The sequence below is a fragment of the Hyperolius riggenbachi genome, chromosome 5 (genome assembly GCF_040937935.1).
Source record: "Hyperolius riggenbachi isolate aHypRig1 chromosome 5, aHypRig1.pri, whole genome shotgun sequence".
Classification (NCBI taxonomy): Eukaryota; Metazoa; Chordata; class Amphibia; order Anura; family Hyperoliidae; genus Hyperolius; species Hyperolius riggenbachi.
In genome coordinates this window covers 363,804,123-363,822,793 of record NC_090650.1, presented here as the reverse complement: position 1 = coordinate 363,822,793, position 18,671 = coordinate 363,804,123, and positions in this window count along the sequence as shown.

Here is an 18,671-nt window from a genome sequence, read left to right as displayed (position 1 = left end):
CATTACCAGGGCCGGCGCTACCATAGAGGCAAAGGGGGCAATTGCCCTAGGGCCCCAGAGCCTGTAGGGGCCCCCAAGGTGTCTCCCCGCAACTTGCAGACACCCCTGCAGAGTCTTTAGCTGAGCCAGGTGGTGTCAGCCCCTGCCTCAGGGGCCTTAGGTGGAAATGTTGCTGCAACAAAGGGTCCCTACTGCCGATTTTTGACTGGGGGGGGTGTCTATTGGGGGAGCCCTGGGGTTTATTTTGCCCGGGGCCCCATTGTTACTAGAACCGGCCTTGCCATTAACGATACAATCCTGTGGCCAATCAATCATTTCTGATCACCGCAGTAATCGAGCAGAAGCGATTGGTCGCGCCCATTAACTCGCTAACCAATCTGATCAGATCGATCAGATCGATCTGAAAATAGATTGATTCTAATAACTGATTGCAGACCATAGCCTCTGGCCCCTTCAAGGACCAGAGGCCTTTTTTTTCTCTCTTTTTTCACTTCCCTACTAGTGTTGATCGAACAGTGCTCGGCACTGTTCGTTATTCCCCGAACATTCGCCTGTTCGGGTCGAGCACAGCCGAGCACCGCTGTTCGGTCTCCTCCCCTCGCTTATTGGCGCCTTGCAGGCAGCCAATAAGCGGCGACGATGCTTTTTCCACAGCTATGGTCCCACAGCCTAGCTGGCTGTGACCATAGCTGTGATTGGCTGAGCGGGTCACGTGGTAGGGTATATAAATACCCGAATGCGCGGCTGGCTCTGCCATTCGCATTGGGTTTTAGCTTGGGGTAGGTAGGAGACAGAGCTAGCGGTTAGGTGCCAGCACTGCCAGCCAGGCCAGCCACCGTGCCCCAGCCTCACCACCACTGCCAGCAGCGGTCACAGTGCCCCAGCCTCACCACTGCCAGCAGCAGCCACAGAGCCCCTGCCTCACCACTGCCAGCGGCCCAGCAGCAGCCACAGTGCCCCAGCCTCACCACTGGCAGCAGCCACAGTGCCCATAAAATAACACAGTTTATTGAATTTTACTCTTGCTTAGTGTTGGAGAAAAAAAAACAGTACTTTCAGTGCCAGCTGGGAACAGTTGTGCCCATAAAAAAACATTTATAATTTGTTTTATTGGCAGTCAAGTATAATTGGCGCACTGCTCTGCAAACATGAGTCCCTGCTTTTATTCTAAACCTAAGATCTATGTGTAAATGCCGCCCCCACCCCCACCCCCACTATTTCCAACCCATTTTGCAGAAGTTTCCTTCATTTTGCAAGTTTTTTCAGGCCTGCAAAGCAGGCATGCTCGGGTCCCCATTGACTTCCATTAGGCTCAGTGTTCGGCCCAATATCCCGAACATCTTGACCATGTTCGGCTGAGCCGACCCGAGCCCAAATAACTGGGTGTTCGATCAACACTATTCCCTACCAGTGTGATTGGCTCACAGTGATCAGGTCAGGAGCCAATAAAACGGCTCCTGACCAAGATAAGGAACTCAGCTGTCTAAAGATCTGTACCGACGTGCGTGCATTATTGTGTCGGACAGCGTTAAAACTACGCTGCATCAGACTTAGACAGCCACAAGTGCAGCCCAATTTTAACTACGACCAGTCCAGAAGTGGTTACTCTGATCGAATTGTCAACAAACGATATCCCATGGGAAGGTATCCTTATTGGCCACCTTAAAGGGAACTTTAACCTTGAATAAAAAAAAAGTTTCACTTACCTGGGGTTTCCCCAAGTCCCCTGCACCTGTTCTCTGCCCTCGCTGATTCTCGAGGGTCCTCCGATCCCCACCATGGATCAGTTTTGTTTCCCCGACCAAGCATATTCAAGGCAAAGAAGAAAACAAATGGCCCGGGGGCCGACTCTTAGTTGGCAGAAAACGAAACTAACTTGCTGCTGGGACTGGAGGACATTCGAGGACTGGTGAAGGCTCAGGAAGGCTGCAGGGGGCTTGGTGGAAGCCCTAGGTAAGTGAAACTTTTTTTTTTACCAAGGGGTTAAGGTTCCCTTTAAGTCTGTTGTGTTGTGTCGCAAAGGAAAATATCATTGTATTGCAATGCAATGGTATTCCTATGGGGCTTTCACATCGATTGTGTCACATTGCGCAGGTTCTGACAATGTAACGCACAGCATGCTGTATGATAACCAGGTAATGTGCATTTTCAGTGGCAGTGAAGCATGCTCTCATTTTACTGTATGCTTCCTGGTATAGTCACAATGCATTTTTTAATGCATTGCATTGCGATCGCATTGCAACGTAACATGCACAGCGTGAAAAGAACTTAAGGGTGTGTACACACATCCAATATTGATTGGCCAATAACTGGCCAATTTGACCACTTCCATGTAGTACCATGTTTATCTATGCAATCTGTTCATAGCATTTGAAATCTGTTGGTCCTCATTCTATATGGAGGTGATGACCAGTGGTAGCTCAAACTTCACATTTTTGGGGGGCACACAATGGGCACAATGGCTTATTAGTGAGGCACACTGGGGCATGACAGGGGAAAAAAATACTTATCTATTTCATGCCCCTCAATAGTATTAGGTACCCGCCAGTATAGATAGCCAGATTTGTTACCAGTTTTAGGTAGCCCCAAGTATAGGCAGTAGATGTATTCCCCATCACTAGTATAGGTAGCAAGATGTTCCCCTAATATTAGGCCTCATTCACATTGGGTGTGTTGAGAAACGTGGAAAAGCACATGATAAAAAATGAATGCGTTTGTGCGCACTTTAGTGTGTTTAGTGCATTGTGATGCGCTTTTTTTAACCACTTTTTTTTACCTCTAGTCACGTCCCTGCAGTTGGGGGGTTTGCAGACGATCATGCATGCAGATGCCTGTGATCACGCTGCCGCTGCTAGCAGGGGGCATTGGCTGCAGGGGACAAAAGTCCCCTGTGCCAATCTGAGCACGTCCGCCAAGAATAAACACTGTTTTTGTTCAAAACATAGAACACGTAGCCGCCGCGCTCTCTCTCGCTGCTGATTTCCACCGGTTTCTGCCGCCCGATCGTCAAATTTTTGAATGGAAACAATGTTTCATAATCTCCCCGCCAGCAATGTGATCGCCGGTTTCAGATGGAAACCTGCGTCACTTCCTTAGTTACAATGTGACAACACATTGTCTCCTATTTAGCGTACAAAGTATGCTAATAGGATTTTTGCTCAGCGGGGATATCTTGTGGCCAAATAGTAATGTACGCCGACTGACTTTAGGGAAGAAAAAAAAAATATTTATGACAAGACGGCATATAATTATGAAATAATGGGCTGAAATGAGTGATGGATGTAAAACTGAAAAAATGCACCTGTATTTCCAAATAAAATATTGTCACCATACATTGTACTAGGGATATAATTTTAACGTTGCAATAACCGGGTCAAATGGCCAAATAAAATGAGCTCTAAAACGTGCACAGAAACATCGCTGATGTGAACGAGGCCTTAGGGCTGGTTCAGACGGACGCTTGCAGAGCGTTTACTGCCAAAGTTCGGGGCTTGGCGTTAAACGCTCCCATTCAAGTGAATGGGAGCGTTTGTACCAAGCTTTTACGCGCGTTTGCATGAACGCGGCGTTCGGGTCCCGATTTTCACTGGCGTTCAAGGAGCCCCTGGAAGCTACATGTTGCTTCCAGGGGCGGTTAACCGCGACGGGTAATGTCCCCCTAGGGGAAGAAAAAACGCGACCGCATCCGAACGCAATGCGAACGCTGCTGAAAGCCCGAACGCATTGCCGCCGCGACGCCAATGAACGCGACGCCTCCAAACGTCCGTCTGAACCAGCCCTTAAGCAGCTTCCCAGTATATGTAGCATATGTGCCCCCCAGAATTAGGGAGTAGTGATATCGCGAACATTACAATTTGGGTTCGCGAATGGCAAACTTGAACTTTCTAGGAAAGTTCGATTTCGCACAAACCGCAATAGTCTTTAATGGCCAGGCGTATTTAGAAACATACAGTGACTCTTTCTGGCCACAAAAGTGATGGAAAACTTGTTTCAAAGGGTCTAACACCTGGACAGGAGCATGCCAGAGGGGGATCCTTGCCAAAAGTCCCACCAAAAATTACAGAGTTGACGCAAAGTCAGGTTTTAATACATAAAGGGCAGAAATCACAGTACAATCCTACATATGAGGGAAAAAGGGCTGCTTTTAAATGTCCAGAGTGGTAATGTAAGGGTTATGCCCACTTCACACTGAGAGACCAAACGCCACGTCTACCTGAGCGCTAACAGGTCTGTAAAGCCCTTAGGTGTGTGTGTGTGTGCGTGTGTGTGTGTGTGTGTGTGTGTGTGTGTGTGTGTGTGTGTGTGTGACGCAGGCGCAGTAAGGGCGACAGCGGGGCAGTAGCGGAGAGCGGAGGTCACAGAGTGGGACCAGGGGCGTAACTAAGACCCTCTGGGCCCTACTGCAAACATTTTAAGCAGGCCCCCTACTGACCCCCCCCACCCCCCCGGACCCGCTCAGGGCCGTTTTGGGGGGCTGGAGGGGTCGCAGCATGAGGGGAAAGCTATGGCCACACCCGGCGGGCAGGGGGGACGGTCCCCCCCCTCACCTCGGGCTCTCCCCTCTGCGCTCCCCTTCAGCTTCAATAACCATATGTGTGCAGCGGCGGGCAGCGGCAGCTACATAACTTCCGTGCGCTCCAGCGTGGACGCTTCTCTCTTTAGTGTCTGACGCAACTTCCTGTTTATACACGAAGTCACGGCAGAGGCTAAAAAACGCCCCCCCCAAAACGGCCCTGAGCAGGCCCCAGGGGGGAGCCCGGGCCCCCCCCGCGGGCGCATGGGCTGCAGCCCCGATTGTTACGCCCATGCGTGGGACAGTCGGCTGCAAGGGGCTGGAGAAAGCCCCAGGTAAGTAAAGCAGATTTTTGTAAACATCGCCTGATGATTCCTTTAAAGACAGATCGTTCTAAGGATGGTAAACACATGCAAATAATAAATTCATCAAAAGACCCAAGAAATGCTTTTTAGTCCATTTTCCCTCTTTCTTCTTCACAAGCTGTTCTCACACAGGTTAAGAAATATCTGCCAATCTTATACACACTTTGTGGAAAGGACGATTGTCGGCAGAACATATCCACTGGGATTGATTTGAGAGATAAATATCTTTCATCACTATCTTTGATGTCTTTTACAAACTATTTTGTAACCAATATCTGAAAATAGATTGTTGATTATTAATTGCCAAAGATTTTTATCTTGCATGTGTATGTGGCTTTACAACCATTTAGCAGTTGCAATTTTTAAATGCTAATTTTGGATATTTTTTAGCTATTGCTCTTTGCAATTAAACAGTTTCCTGACCACTGTATCATATATATCTACGCCCCTGTGCAATTAACTTTAGCATCGGGGGCGTATATATACGTACCCATTTCTTTAACTCGTCATTGCCAAACGCTGCGCTGCTGCCATTTGTTTTCATCATAATGCCGCTGTTCTGTGATTGGTGAATGGGAACAGCTTGTTCCCAAACCTGATCGCAGTGCCTGTGATGAATGAGAGCCGGCGTCAGCGAGATGTCAGCATTCATTAACAAAACAAAAGTAAACAGTGTTACACTTACTACTTCCGTGGACTGTACCGTGTAGCACCAGCTTGTGGCCAAAAAGTAAAAATGCACACCAATAAACTATTAGGGCTGGAACCCACAGGAGCGCTTTTGGCAGCGTTTTGGCAGCACTGCGATACGCTAGCAGTTTGCCAAAACGCTGGGCTAATGTTAATGGATGGGGCAACTTCCACAGGAGCGTTTGCGTTTCTCAGAAACGCAAACGCAGGACATGCAGCATTTTGGGAGCGTTAGCGCTTCAATGTAAAGTATTGAACCGCTAGCGGAAACGCTCAGCAAAACCTAAACTGAGCGGTTTTGCTAGCGTTTTGCGGTTCAGCACACTGTAACAAAATGAAAAATAATTCACAGGACCAATCAGGATAAAAACGCAAAACGCAAAACGCTAGGCACCCGCTGGGGAAAAAAATACAATGTTGCAAAACACGACCAAAAACGCGCATGAATCCGCTTGCAAACCGCTCAGGCAAAACGCTAGTGGTTGCGTTTTGCGTTTGCGGTTTTCAGTGGGTTCCAGGCCTCATAAATAGAACTACATACATTTGTATTAATTTTTAACCCCTTATACCCCTACCCTATAGTTACTAAAAAAAATTAAGCCCTTGTAAAAAAAAAAAAAAAAAAAAAAAACATAGTTACCTTATGACTTTTTAATACGTGTGTCATGAGGGTATATTACTTTTGGAAATAAAGGCTCATAATTATTAACATAGTATTAAAAATCACTAAACGGAAAAAATACACCTTGATTTCCAGATAAAATATTATCGCCATACATTGTACTAGGGACACAATTTAAATGTTGTGTAACCGGGACAAATGGGCAAATAAAACGTGTGGGTTTTTTCTATCGCAGTACATTTTAATTTAAAAGCATATTCACAGTGGGATGTTGTGTTGTAATGTGACGTTAAAGTCGCAACGCAGCATTACAACGCAAAGCAAAATAAAGGTGGTAACACACATTAACGCTGCATTACCATGGCATACAGTAGATACAGTGGAGCATACAGGCAATGAAAAGTATGCCTCTCTGCATTTGTTTAACGTCTGCGTTTAGCCGTCACCCACTGCAAGCAGTGAGTTACCATAACGCAACATTTACAATGCGATGTTAACGTTGCACTGTGTCGCAAAGGCTTAACATTACAGTGCGTTAACCTGTGTTATAATGACTTTATAACGCAGGACAATAACGTCCCGAATGTGAATGCGCCCTCAAACTAAAATGACTGAAAAAATATATATATAGATCATTTCAGTATCATAAGTAACAAGAAAGTTATTGGCGAATGAATGGGAGGAGCGTGATGGGAAAATTGTTCTGGTGTTTAAGGGGAAAATACCTGTGGTTGGGAAGTGGTTAATTTTTGCAAGGAGAAAAACATTGCGATTGCTCAAAAAATGCTGCATGCAGTGCAATTGTAGGGAAGACTAAATATTTTTGCCTAAATATTTTTTGCACTGAAAGCTTTCTATTATTTCCCATTTCAAAAAGTTGATAAGTATCTATCTTTCCTAGCTTAAAAGCCTTCATTTGAGTCAGTCAGTTTGGTTAGCTTTTTTTTTTTTTTTTTTAAATCGTATTTCATGCTGTCAGGGCTGGAAGAGGAGGGAGGAAGAAGGAGAGTGGCTGGATTGTAGGGAGAGTGAAGTGCATTAAGTTGTGCTATGGGAATTCCCTTCTAGTCTCCATTGACATCTGCCGGCTGTAGATTTCATGTGGGTGGTCAAGAATGCATGTACTGTAGAAGCAGATCATCAAGTGAAGTTCCTTACCAGTTGTTTGATGTGTTAAGTAGCCAGTAACCACACATCATGTACTTTTCCTGCAATCCAACAAATGAATCAATAGTACTGCTGACAGAGCTGCCTAGCAGTGTATAGTGCCTAGCAGTGTATGAGCATCGTGTTGTTGATATCTGCTTTGATCAGATTTTGATTACATTTTATTAAAAATAAAAACTAACCACTTTTTAGTGGTCTTTGGTCTTTTCTATCATTGCAGAACAGAATAACACAAAAATATATTATTCATTTCAGCTAGTAAAGGCATCTCTGGAGCCCTTCCTTGTTGAGAACTGTGGTGTGGTAATGAAAGGGTTAATAATACTTCAGTGGTGTGTTTTAAAATAACATGAACTCAATGTGGGGCTTGTTCAATTAGCTTTTTTTGCTCATAATTCAATAAACTTTTTTTTCAGCCAGCAGCAAGTGCTCAAAATAGGTTGTCCCAAAGGGTACCTACCATCATGAATGACAACTAATGCGGGAGGGAATTGACTTTTTCTTACCTGGAGGCTCTTCCAGCCTCCTATACTCTTTGATGTCCATCTGTGTCCTTTGGGTCTCCTTCGTTTTTCATTGTCACCCCAAATAAAGACACTGACTGGCTGAGTTGCTAACTATGGAGCATGCACCTCCTCAAATGCACTCCCATAACCGGGAACATTTTGTGCATGCACAGTTACTAGTCTTTAAGAACTGTGCATGCAGAACAATGGAAGGAACCTGGAGAACACCAGAGGGAGAGGGACCTTAAAGACTAAAGTAAAGGAAGGGGGGTGGATAAGTCAGAGCAGGATTATCCACCAGGCAACCAAGGCAGGTGCTTGGGGCCTAGTGGGTGTCAAGGGGCCAACCTGCCACCGTCTTTGACCACTCTTCACTTCAGCTTACTGAAAGGACCACAGGGGGCCTCAAACTTACTACCTTGCCTAGGGCCCAATTACATCTCAATACATCTCTATGGTAACTAGAAGTAAACTTTTTTCCTCTGCTTCAGGTCTCCATTAAAGTAAACCTAAGGGGAGAAATGTTAAAAATCATACAATATGTATATTATGTGGGGTTTTCAGACACCGCCAGACCTCCTTATTGTGCCCGACATCCCCTCTGTGCTGCTGCAGTAGCCCTGCTCTTAGCTGTTGAGGGATCTCCAGTGCACACGTTCTGTCCACTGGTGCAAGCTCCCACATAGCTATGTGTAGTAGTTGTCATTGGAAACATCCTGGGCATGCACAGTTATGAAGGTTTCTTGTCCACAAGGGCGAGGGCACACAGAGTGGACAGCACATGTGCCCTTGTCCGACAAGTCGGAGCTACAAAGAAGGGCTGCATGTATGGGGTGCCGGACACAATAAGGAACCTGCAGGTGTCTGAAGACCTTGTATACTATGGAGGTATGCAGAGGTGGACTGACAACTTATGGGGCCCCCGGGCAATAGGAGATTATGGGGCCCCGTACACCCGCAAGCCACACCCACCCATTCTCAAGCGCCACACACACAGCCCCACACACATAACCTGCATTTGTTACAAAATTCTCTTCACTATGTGAAATAAATGTAGTTACCTCCAGTATAGCATAGCTCATGTAGTTGCCACCAGTATAGGTTAGATAGGTAGGTGCCCCCAGTATAGGTTAGATAGGTAGGTGCCTTCTGTTTAGGTTAGATAGGTAGGTGCCCCAGTATATGTTAGATAGGTAAGTGACTCCAGTATAGGTTAGATAGGTAGGTGCCTCCAGTATAGTCTACATAGGTAGGTGCCTCCAGTATAGGTTAAATAGGTAGGTGCCCCCAGTGTAGGTTAGATAGGTAGGTGCCTCCAGTATAGGTTAGATAGGTAGGTGGCGCCTCCAGTATAGGTTAGATAGGTAGGTAGCGCCTCCAGTATAGGTTAGATAGGTAGGTGCCCCGAGTATAGGCTAGATAGGCAGGTGCCCTGAGTATAGGTTAGATAGGTAGGTGCTTCCAGTGTAGGTTAAATAGGTAGGTGCCTCCAGTATAGGTTAGATAGGTAAGTGCCCTGAGTATAGGTTAGATAGGTAGGTGCTTCCAGTGTAGGTTAGATAGGTAGGTGCCTCCAGTATAGGTTAGATAGGTAGGTTCCCTATGTATAGGTTAGTTAGGTAGGTGCTTCCAGTGTAGATTAGATAGGTAGGTGCCCCCAGTATAGGTTAAATAGGTAGGTGCCTCCAGTATAGGTTAGATAGGTAGGTGCCCGGAGAATAGGTTAGATAAGTAGGTGCCCCCAGTATAGGTTAGATAGGTAGGCGCCTCCAGTATAGGTTAGATAGGTAGTTGCCCCGAGTATAGGCACAGCGGTGGGGGGAGTGGGCATAGCGTAGTTACAAACTTACCTTCCGCGATCCCCGCAAGCAGCCTCCAGCTTCTTCCTACTTCCTCCTCGGCGTCCGTCGCATTGGTAACAGCATCCCTTGTGATGATATGCGGTCACGTCATCATAGGGGGCGCTGTTATCAATGCGACGGACACCAGGGGGAGGAAGTAGGAAAAACCTGGAGGTTCTGTGCGAAGATCGCAGAAGGTGAGTGTATATCTACGCTATACCCGCACCACCCGCCGCTCCGCCCAGCGCCCCCCTCCTGCCGCTCAATCTGGCGCCCCGGGTGATTGCACTATTCGCCTGGGGCTAGAAACGGCCCTGGAGGTAGGCCCTCCACTGACAGTCCATGCCCGAGTGCCCGAATGGTCAGTCCGCCATCCTGGAGGTATGTATAACTTTATAAATGTTCACACCTCAGATACAAAATAATTATGGTTTGTTTGTTTTTTTGGTACTTTTTAGCTCCCAACGTGCTGAAATTGTATTGTAACCTAATAAAACAGCTCCTGGGAAAACATTCAGGAGGAAAGTGAATTCAAAGTGAATTGATATATTTCTAATTCAGAAACTCAGCCCTCTAATCTTTCCCTCGCCATCCAGCAGTTCTTGCTGTGGTTTATTATGACTTACAGTAGGTAAAGGATGCAATTTTTTTTCCACGTAATAGAAACAATCACATTATTTTGAGGTCTTGTGTACTTAGTGCTTTAAGGCCCTCACCCTACCACCCCACCCTTTCCTGTGAACGGGCCCCTAGAAATAGGTCTCTTGTCATTGGGGATAAGGGAGCAAAAGGGAAGGTTTTGCCACCCCCTTTCCTAACCATATGTGTTGATATTGATATAAGAGAGTAGAAAAATTCACTCTAGTTCGAAACAGGCAAAAACAACGCTGGAAATTTGGGCACACCGGACGCCGCCGTAGGCCATTTTGGGAATTATATAGCAGTGCTCAGTCAGGAATTTGTGTGTCAGGCTTGTCTAGTCAATAACTGTAGGTCAGGCTGTATGCCCATATGACTGACCTATAGCCCAGCCTGTCACACCTGCGAGAAACTCCTACCTGGCACAATACTACCATACACCCTGCAGGTAGATGTAGCATACAAACAGACAGATAGTAATCCACCGACAGAACCTATAGCACGAAATGCAAATGGACACAGTATACAATATAACTGAGGTATAGTCACCTGCGGCCTAGTAGCTGTAGTGCAGTAGGAAGGAGCAAGGATTCAGGTGCAGGCCAGGGAGGAGTAGTCCAGAATCTTAAGAGTAATCGTAGTCGAGGAAATCCGATGTCAGACCAGGCAGCGGTCAATCGTTATCCAGGGACAGACAGAGGTCGGAAACAGGTGATCAATCAGAGTGCGTGGTCAGGTTCAAAGCAGAAGTCAGCAAAAGGAATCAACAGGTTAATTGTTGTCAGGATCAAAGCAGAAGTCAGCAACAGGAATAAATAGACGAGAGTGCATACCCAGCAACAAGCCAAAAGCAAATGCTATCACGGGCGATGTATTGGGAACGCATCATCCGCTTGTCCAAAACTGAACAGGAACCATGCTGCGTCTCAGGGACATCAGAGGCCCACAGAGACCCGGAAGTTCGGGCAGCAGCCCGGGCCTTAGCACCCTGATGTGAAAACACTGTGGCAGAATAGTAATTAATGCCTGTGGGACTTTTGCAGGAGCAGGGTGAGCCGTTTTTCGGCTTCACACCGTGACCAAATTTCCTGGCGCCTTAATGACATGCGTGCACCTATTGCTGGCTCCAATCTCTTGCCGACCAAACCTGCATGTTTTGGGTTCAGGGCCTGTTTCCACTTCGCGTGGTGTGATGCGGCTACATTTGCACCGTGGCAGAACTGTAACCAAAGCACATCAATGGAACAGTTTCCATAGCATGCTGGTTATGCGGAGCGGTGCGGAGCAATCAGGGAATCTGCAGCATGCTGCAGATTCTCATTCGGCTGCATCCGCCCGCATCCACGTCCCATCTCCTCCAGTCACTTCCGCATTGGGAGACGCGACTGCAAGTGACCACTTCGCTAGTGGAAAAGGGCCCCGAAACATCTTGGGGAGGTTTTTTCTTTTTTTTGGTTTGTTTGTTTTGGGTTTTTTTACATAAGAAATTCTGCCTCCTTTTGCACGTTGTGTATGTGTGCATGTTCATTAGGCATCACATCGTTGAGCCCTGATATTTAGTAATAAATATTGTGAGCCCTGATATTTAATAAATGAACAGGTTAGCCTGCAACAGCGATAATGTGATGCCTAGCAGCAGGCGCTAAAAAGGACACACACATGCACTATTCCCCATTCTTCTCAATGGAGACGATTGCAGATGCAGAGAGCTGCCACAATATGCAGTCCTCTAGACATCGCAGGCTGATGCATCCCCTCCCAGCTGCTTGTGACACCAGCAGAAAATTGTTCTGGTCAGGATATCCATTTTTACATTAATTTTCCTGGTTTCAGCATCAGAAACCCTTCCTATATCTATATATTGCTGTATATTGGTATGGAGCCCCGCACTCCCAGTGGTGCTTAGCCAAGGCTATTTAGCTATGCGGAATTCTCCTCCAAGAGCATTCTGGGAGACCAGGTATACTTTGTATTGGCTTTGGAACTTTCTGTGAAAGAACATTCCGCAGAAATTCACCTGACAGGATGTTACGGGTTAACTATGTGTTCTATTGGTATGGAGGGGTGAACAAGGCCTACAAAGCACAATGGAGCAGGCAGGAAAAGGGAAAAAATGATGCCCTCAGCCAAGTCACCAACATATCTGGAATATGAACATGAGTATGCTAGATTCCCAAGATCTGTTGTACGTGTGTATCCAGCTTCAGCTTTACATCTCTATGGCAACCCAATATACATTAGTGGTTTCCTTTCCTCATTTCTTTTTAAACTATATATCCCACTGTAACGTATAACATGTACGAGTTGACTTTCCTATCCCCTGCATGGTTTTTTCTGTATACTTTACAACATACAGTACATAACATATTTGTATAAGAAACTACAAGTTGATTAAACTACACACTCAGAAAAGCAGCTGGATTGAGTGTAACATGTACACTAGAGTACTGTATCCTAATTTTCATGATACTCTTACCGTATATAGATAAATACATTTTTCCATCTATAAATGAAGATGGCGTAGGTGAAGCAGTGACGTCAGCAGTCAATGTTTGAACTAAGAATGAATGAACAGACTTTCAACATTTACTGTGATCTTTAGGTGACCAAACTGATGTTTATCCATCTGCTTTTACTTTTTGGGCTGACCACAAATTTTCTTTGCCTACTGTAGTTGTGGATGATGTCACAACCAGCTCGTGACCTCCTTGTAAAACGTTCTAAAAAAATTACACAAACTGTACGGCTCATTCACGTAATTTAGTGCAAAGTCATACTGTATGTAAGGATGTGTACAACTTCACTAAACAAAATACAATGTAAATAAGGTGATATAAAAAAAATTCACATATACAGGGTTCCACAAAGGCATACGTGAACTTTGGGCACCATGGAAAATCGGAACAGTGCCAATAGTAGAATGACTGTAAATTTACATACTCTACTAATTTAAGCGTTAGTAAAATATTGCTAATTGTTACAGACATTTTACTATAGCTAAACCCAACCCTACTCTCACACAGAACCCTCCACTACCGATTCCTAACCCTAACTGCCCCCCCCCCCCTGGTGGTGCCTAACCCTAAGACCTCCCTGGTTGTTCCTAACTCTAACTGCCCCCTTACACAAACCCCTTCCCAACACCTAACCCCAACTACCCCTCTCACACAAACACCCTTCCTGACACCTTACCCCCTGTCCCTAACCATCTCCCCTGCACTTAAAGAGTAACAAGTGAGGAATGTGACTTACTCTCTCTCTGTGTCTGGGAGCTCCGGCACAGTCAGAGTGTGTGTCACATTCCACACTTGTTACATTGTGTTTACTTAAATGTATCGATCCAAACTTCGGCTGCGGCAGCATTTCTCCCCACAGAACTTTAAAGCTCTGTGTGTAACCCTTCCAATGCTGGTCTAGTAAAAAAAAAAAATGCTGGTTGCATATAATATGCTGTAAATAATGTTTTAGAGCAAAGTTGAAATGCAGGGTTATATTCCGCTTTAAAGTGACAAAGAAACCCACAAAAAATTGTAATTACCGAGCACCGTCTGGCACCTGAATTTCTCCTTTGGCACTGTTGTTGGGGGAGAAAGAAGGTGGATATGGTGGCCATCTACACTTGTAATGAGGGGTGGTTGCCCTTGACATGGAGGAAAGGAGGCTGTTAAGTTGGCCAAATAGAGGTCACAATGGGGAGTAGGGGCTGGCATTTATGTAGAAGGGTCCCTATCAGATTTTTGCTGGGAGATCACGGTGTTGAAATTATACCCTCCCCATATAGATTTGTTTTTAGCGCCTTCCGGCGCTTGGATGCGCACTGCGTTTTTTTAAGCACTTTTCTAAGCGCTTTTTCAGAGCAATGTTTTCATTCACTCCCTGACATTGCCAGCGATTCTGGAGCGATCGCAATTAGCATGTATAGAACCGCTAATCACAATCGCTCCAAAAATGCTAATTTTTACAGTAATTTTTCCAAGTTAAATTGTGGAAAAATCACCCAAGGAAAACGCTAATGCAAATCGCTAGCGTTTAGCGATTTTAGGTGTGAATGGGCCCAAAGAACAATGCAAAATCAGGAAATTTTAATTTGCACCACGGCAACACATTTGCCACAGATTTTTGGCCTGAGGTAATAAGTCCTATGTACATAGTAAACATGTTGCCATAGTACAAATTACAATTTTCAGATTTCACATTGTTCTTTGTGTCATGTCTGAGCTAAGCCACCTCTTATGTATTGATTTTATTGGTTTTAATACATTTTATTACCCTTGGGCGCCTCTTTCTCCCCATTATCTGTTCACCTCCATTGGAGGACAGTAACTCTGCTTGCATACTTGGATGTCATGTATAGGGTTCCCAATCCCCCCCTTTTTTCTTCCAGAGTGCGACCACACATAGAGAGGCCCGGAGACCCGAGTGGAGGCGTTTGTACTCTCCACCTGCTTTATTGGTTGGTTGCCCCTATTGCAACCTTATTTTGCGAGTACCAATGCCCAAACTGTTTACGTTTTACCACACTCTTAAAGTACTACACCATCTGGGCTCCCAATGTATTTATTTTCTTCTGAAGGTAAAATTCTACTGTATCACACCTATAATGATCAATCTATAATTGTAAGAGTAGGTTTACTGTAGCTGTGAGAGAGTAAGAACCAAAGAACGCTCAAAAACCCACTACCTCAAAGTCAGAGCTTGATGTGCATTGTAATGAAAAGTGGGTATTTGATCTCCTATTAAAAAATGACTTAGTACTTGGTGGCCAAAACCTTGCTGGCAACCACAGAGGTCAGATGGATATTGTAGTTGACCACCAGGTTTGCACACATCTCAGGAGGGATTTTGGCCCATTCCTCTTTGCAGATCCTCTTCAATAGAGATGGCTCGAACCACCGATTGTAGGTTCGCAAACCTCGAATGTGAACTTCCGCAAAAGTTCGCCAACCTGCGAACTTTGCGAACCCCAATAGACTTCAATGGGCAGACGAACTTTCAAAACTAAAAACACTAGGGCCCATATGCAATTCATTTTTTCACCTGAGTTATCTCCAAGGGGATAATTTTCATATTCTCTTTAATCTAAATTTTCGGCATTTCACAATTGAAAAAGTACCCAAAAGTCGGGGAAAAAATTTATTTTGAGTATTTTCTTGCTTGCTGGTGGCTTAAACGGCATTGTATGACAAGTTGTAAAAATATCACAGGAGAAAACCCAGGAGAAAAAGTGAATTGCATATGGGCCTAAGTCTGGCCACAGAAGTGATGGAAAAGATGTTTCAAGGGGTCTAACACATGGAGGGGGGCATGGCGGAGTGGGATACACGCCAAAAGACCCGTGGAAAATTACGGATTTGATGCACAGTGACAGCAGGGTTATAATCCCTAAAGGGTTGAAATCACATTGCATTCCTAAATTGGAGGCATAAAGTGCTTTAAAACATCTTGCGTGTGTATACACAGGGCCGGATTTAGGCCAAGGCCGCCTAGGCCATGGCCTAGGGCACCACAGGAGCAGGGGCACCAAAGCAGCAGGCTAACCTGGTGCAGCATTTGCAAGCTTGCAAATGCTGCAATGCAGGTAGATCAGGCTAGTGCCTGACTGCGGTACTCTACTGCTAGCAACCTGTGCAGCAGCCACCTTGCTCTCTGTGCACGTTTGCATTGTGGCTGGCGGCTATGGACTTGCAGGGGCGTAGCTAGGGGGGGTCGGGGTAGGACACGTGCCCCCGGGCGCTAGGTCCCCAAGGGCGCCCAGCTGAGCTGCAGGGTTTATTTTTGGGAGGGGAGCAGCGCAGAGAAGAGGGAGAGCTGTGAGCAGCGGTGGAGAAGGGGGGCCATCTCCCCCTCCCTTCCCTCACCTTAGTGCTCTCCCTCCCTCACTCTCCGCTCTACAACTAATGTCCGGGTGGCTGGTGCAGTGGGCGGGACTTACCTCCGTCTCGCTCCAGCGCCGGAAGTTCGGGTCCTGCAGCCGCTGCTCTGGTCTGGACCAGACCAGAGTAGCGGCAAATCCATCCCACGCTGCGACGAGACGCAGGTAAGTTCCGCCCGCCGCTGCCAGCCACCCGGACATTAGTTGTGGAGGGGACAGCGAGGGAGGGAGAGCCCCCTAAGGTGAGGGAAGGGGGGGGAGACGTCCGCCCTTCCCCACTGTCCCCATAGCTCTCCCTCCACTGCGCTTCTCCCCTCCTGCTGGGTGGACACCTGGCTACCTAATCTGGGGACATATACCCCTGCCTACATATACTGGGACATATACACCTGCCTACATATACTGGCCACATATACCCCTGACTACATATACTGGGCACATATACACCTGCCTACATATACTGGGACATATACCCCTGCCTACATATACTGGCCACATATACCCCTGACTACATATACTGGGCACATATACACCTGCCTACATATACTGGGACATATACACATGCCTACATATACTGGGACATATACCCCTGCCTACATATACTGGGACATATACCTCTGCCTACATATACTGGGACATATACCCCTGCCTACATATACTGGGCACATATACACCTGGCTACATATACTGGGCACATATACCCCTGGCTACATATGCTGGGCACATATACCTCTGGCTACATATACTGGGCATATATACCCCTGGCTATATATACTGGGCACATGTACCCCTGACTATATATACTGGGCACATATACCCCTGACTATATATACTGGGCACATATTATACTCCTGGCTACATATACTGGGCACATATAACCCTGACTACACATACTGGGCACATATACCCCTGGCTCCATATACTGGGCACATATACACCTGGCTACATATACTGGGCACATATACCCCTGGCTACCTGTTCTGTGGACATCTCTACCCCTGGCTACCTGTTCTGGGGACATCTATACCGCTGGCCACCTATTCTGGGGACATCTATACTGCTGGCCACCTATTCTGGTGACACCTATAGACCTGGAGCTACCTATTTTTGGGGAACCACTGCTGTCGGATTGAGTGTTTTTTGGGGAACTGCTGCCAGGTGAGAGGTGTCTACCATATTAAGGGGGCATTCTGCCCATTTATGTGAAATGCTGTCTCTTTATGTACCCCATGACTGCTGAATTTGTCTTGTTGGGGGCCTCATGGTTACTGAATTTGTCTTGTTGGGGTCCTCATGATTTGTTGGGGGCCTCAAGATCGCTGAATTTGTCTTGTTGGGGGCCTCATGATTGCTGAATTTGTCTTGTTGGGGGCCTCATGATTGCTAAATTTGTCTTGTTGGGGGCCTCATGATTGCTGAGTTGGTCATGTTGGGGGCCTCATGATTGCTGAATTTGTCTTGATGGGGGGGGGGGGGGGCTCATGATTGCTTAATTTGTCTTGGAACATGCTGGAAGGTACATACTGAGGGAGGGTGGGTGAGCGTGAACCTGCTAACTTCCTGTACATTTGGCTCCACCCATAACCACACCCACATTTTATGTAGCCACGCCCCTTTTTGGCGCTGCACGCGCCGCAGCCTTCACCTTAGGGGGCGCATTAATAGTATTTGTCCCCAGGCGCTGAAAGCCCTAGCTACGCCTCTGTGGACTTGGCCAGCATTGGAGACGGAAAGGAAGAGGAAGCATCTGCACTGGAGTCGAGCAGAGAAATGAGTGACACTGATGGCTGCTGTGATGTGAAGGTGAGCTGGCTACCTATACTGAAAGGTTCGGGGGTGGGAAAAGGAGGGATTAAGGGAGTCATCTGGCCAGGGTCGGACTGGGACACTAAGGGCCCACCAAGGAAGTTTCAGCCTGGGGCCCACCCCCCCGATCCCCTCCTCCTCGCCACCCCCCCCCCCCCCCCCTTCCCCATTTTGGGCTCACATACACATGTACTCTAGAAATTTTGCATGAGTTTATGGTAGGGAAAAGATTGTGAGCACTTCTGAGGACAGTCTCCAATAGGGATATGTCCACATGCGGCGCGCGCAGCGCGCCGCAGCGAAAGTAAATGGGTGTCACCACGCACTGGAACATCGGCGTGGTCACGATGAGTCATGGGCAGACGTAAAAAAAAAAAAAACACAACATAAGTAGCGGTGTTATTCACAGAGATTAGGTCCGACCAGATACATTTTAGATAAAATATTCAAGTAGTTACATGCCTCATGATAATTCATCAAGTAGTCAAATCGCAGCAGATTTTCCGACAAAATGCAATCAGGTTGGCGGCTGATACCCCCACAAAATGCAATCAGATTGGCGTCAGATACCCCCCAAAATGCAATCAGGTTGGTGCCAGATACCCCCCCCAAAAGTGGGCAGCAGTGACCAGAAAATCGTAATGTGGGCA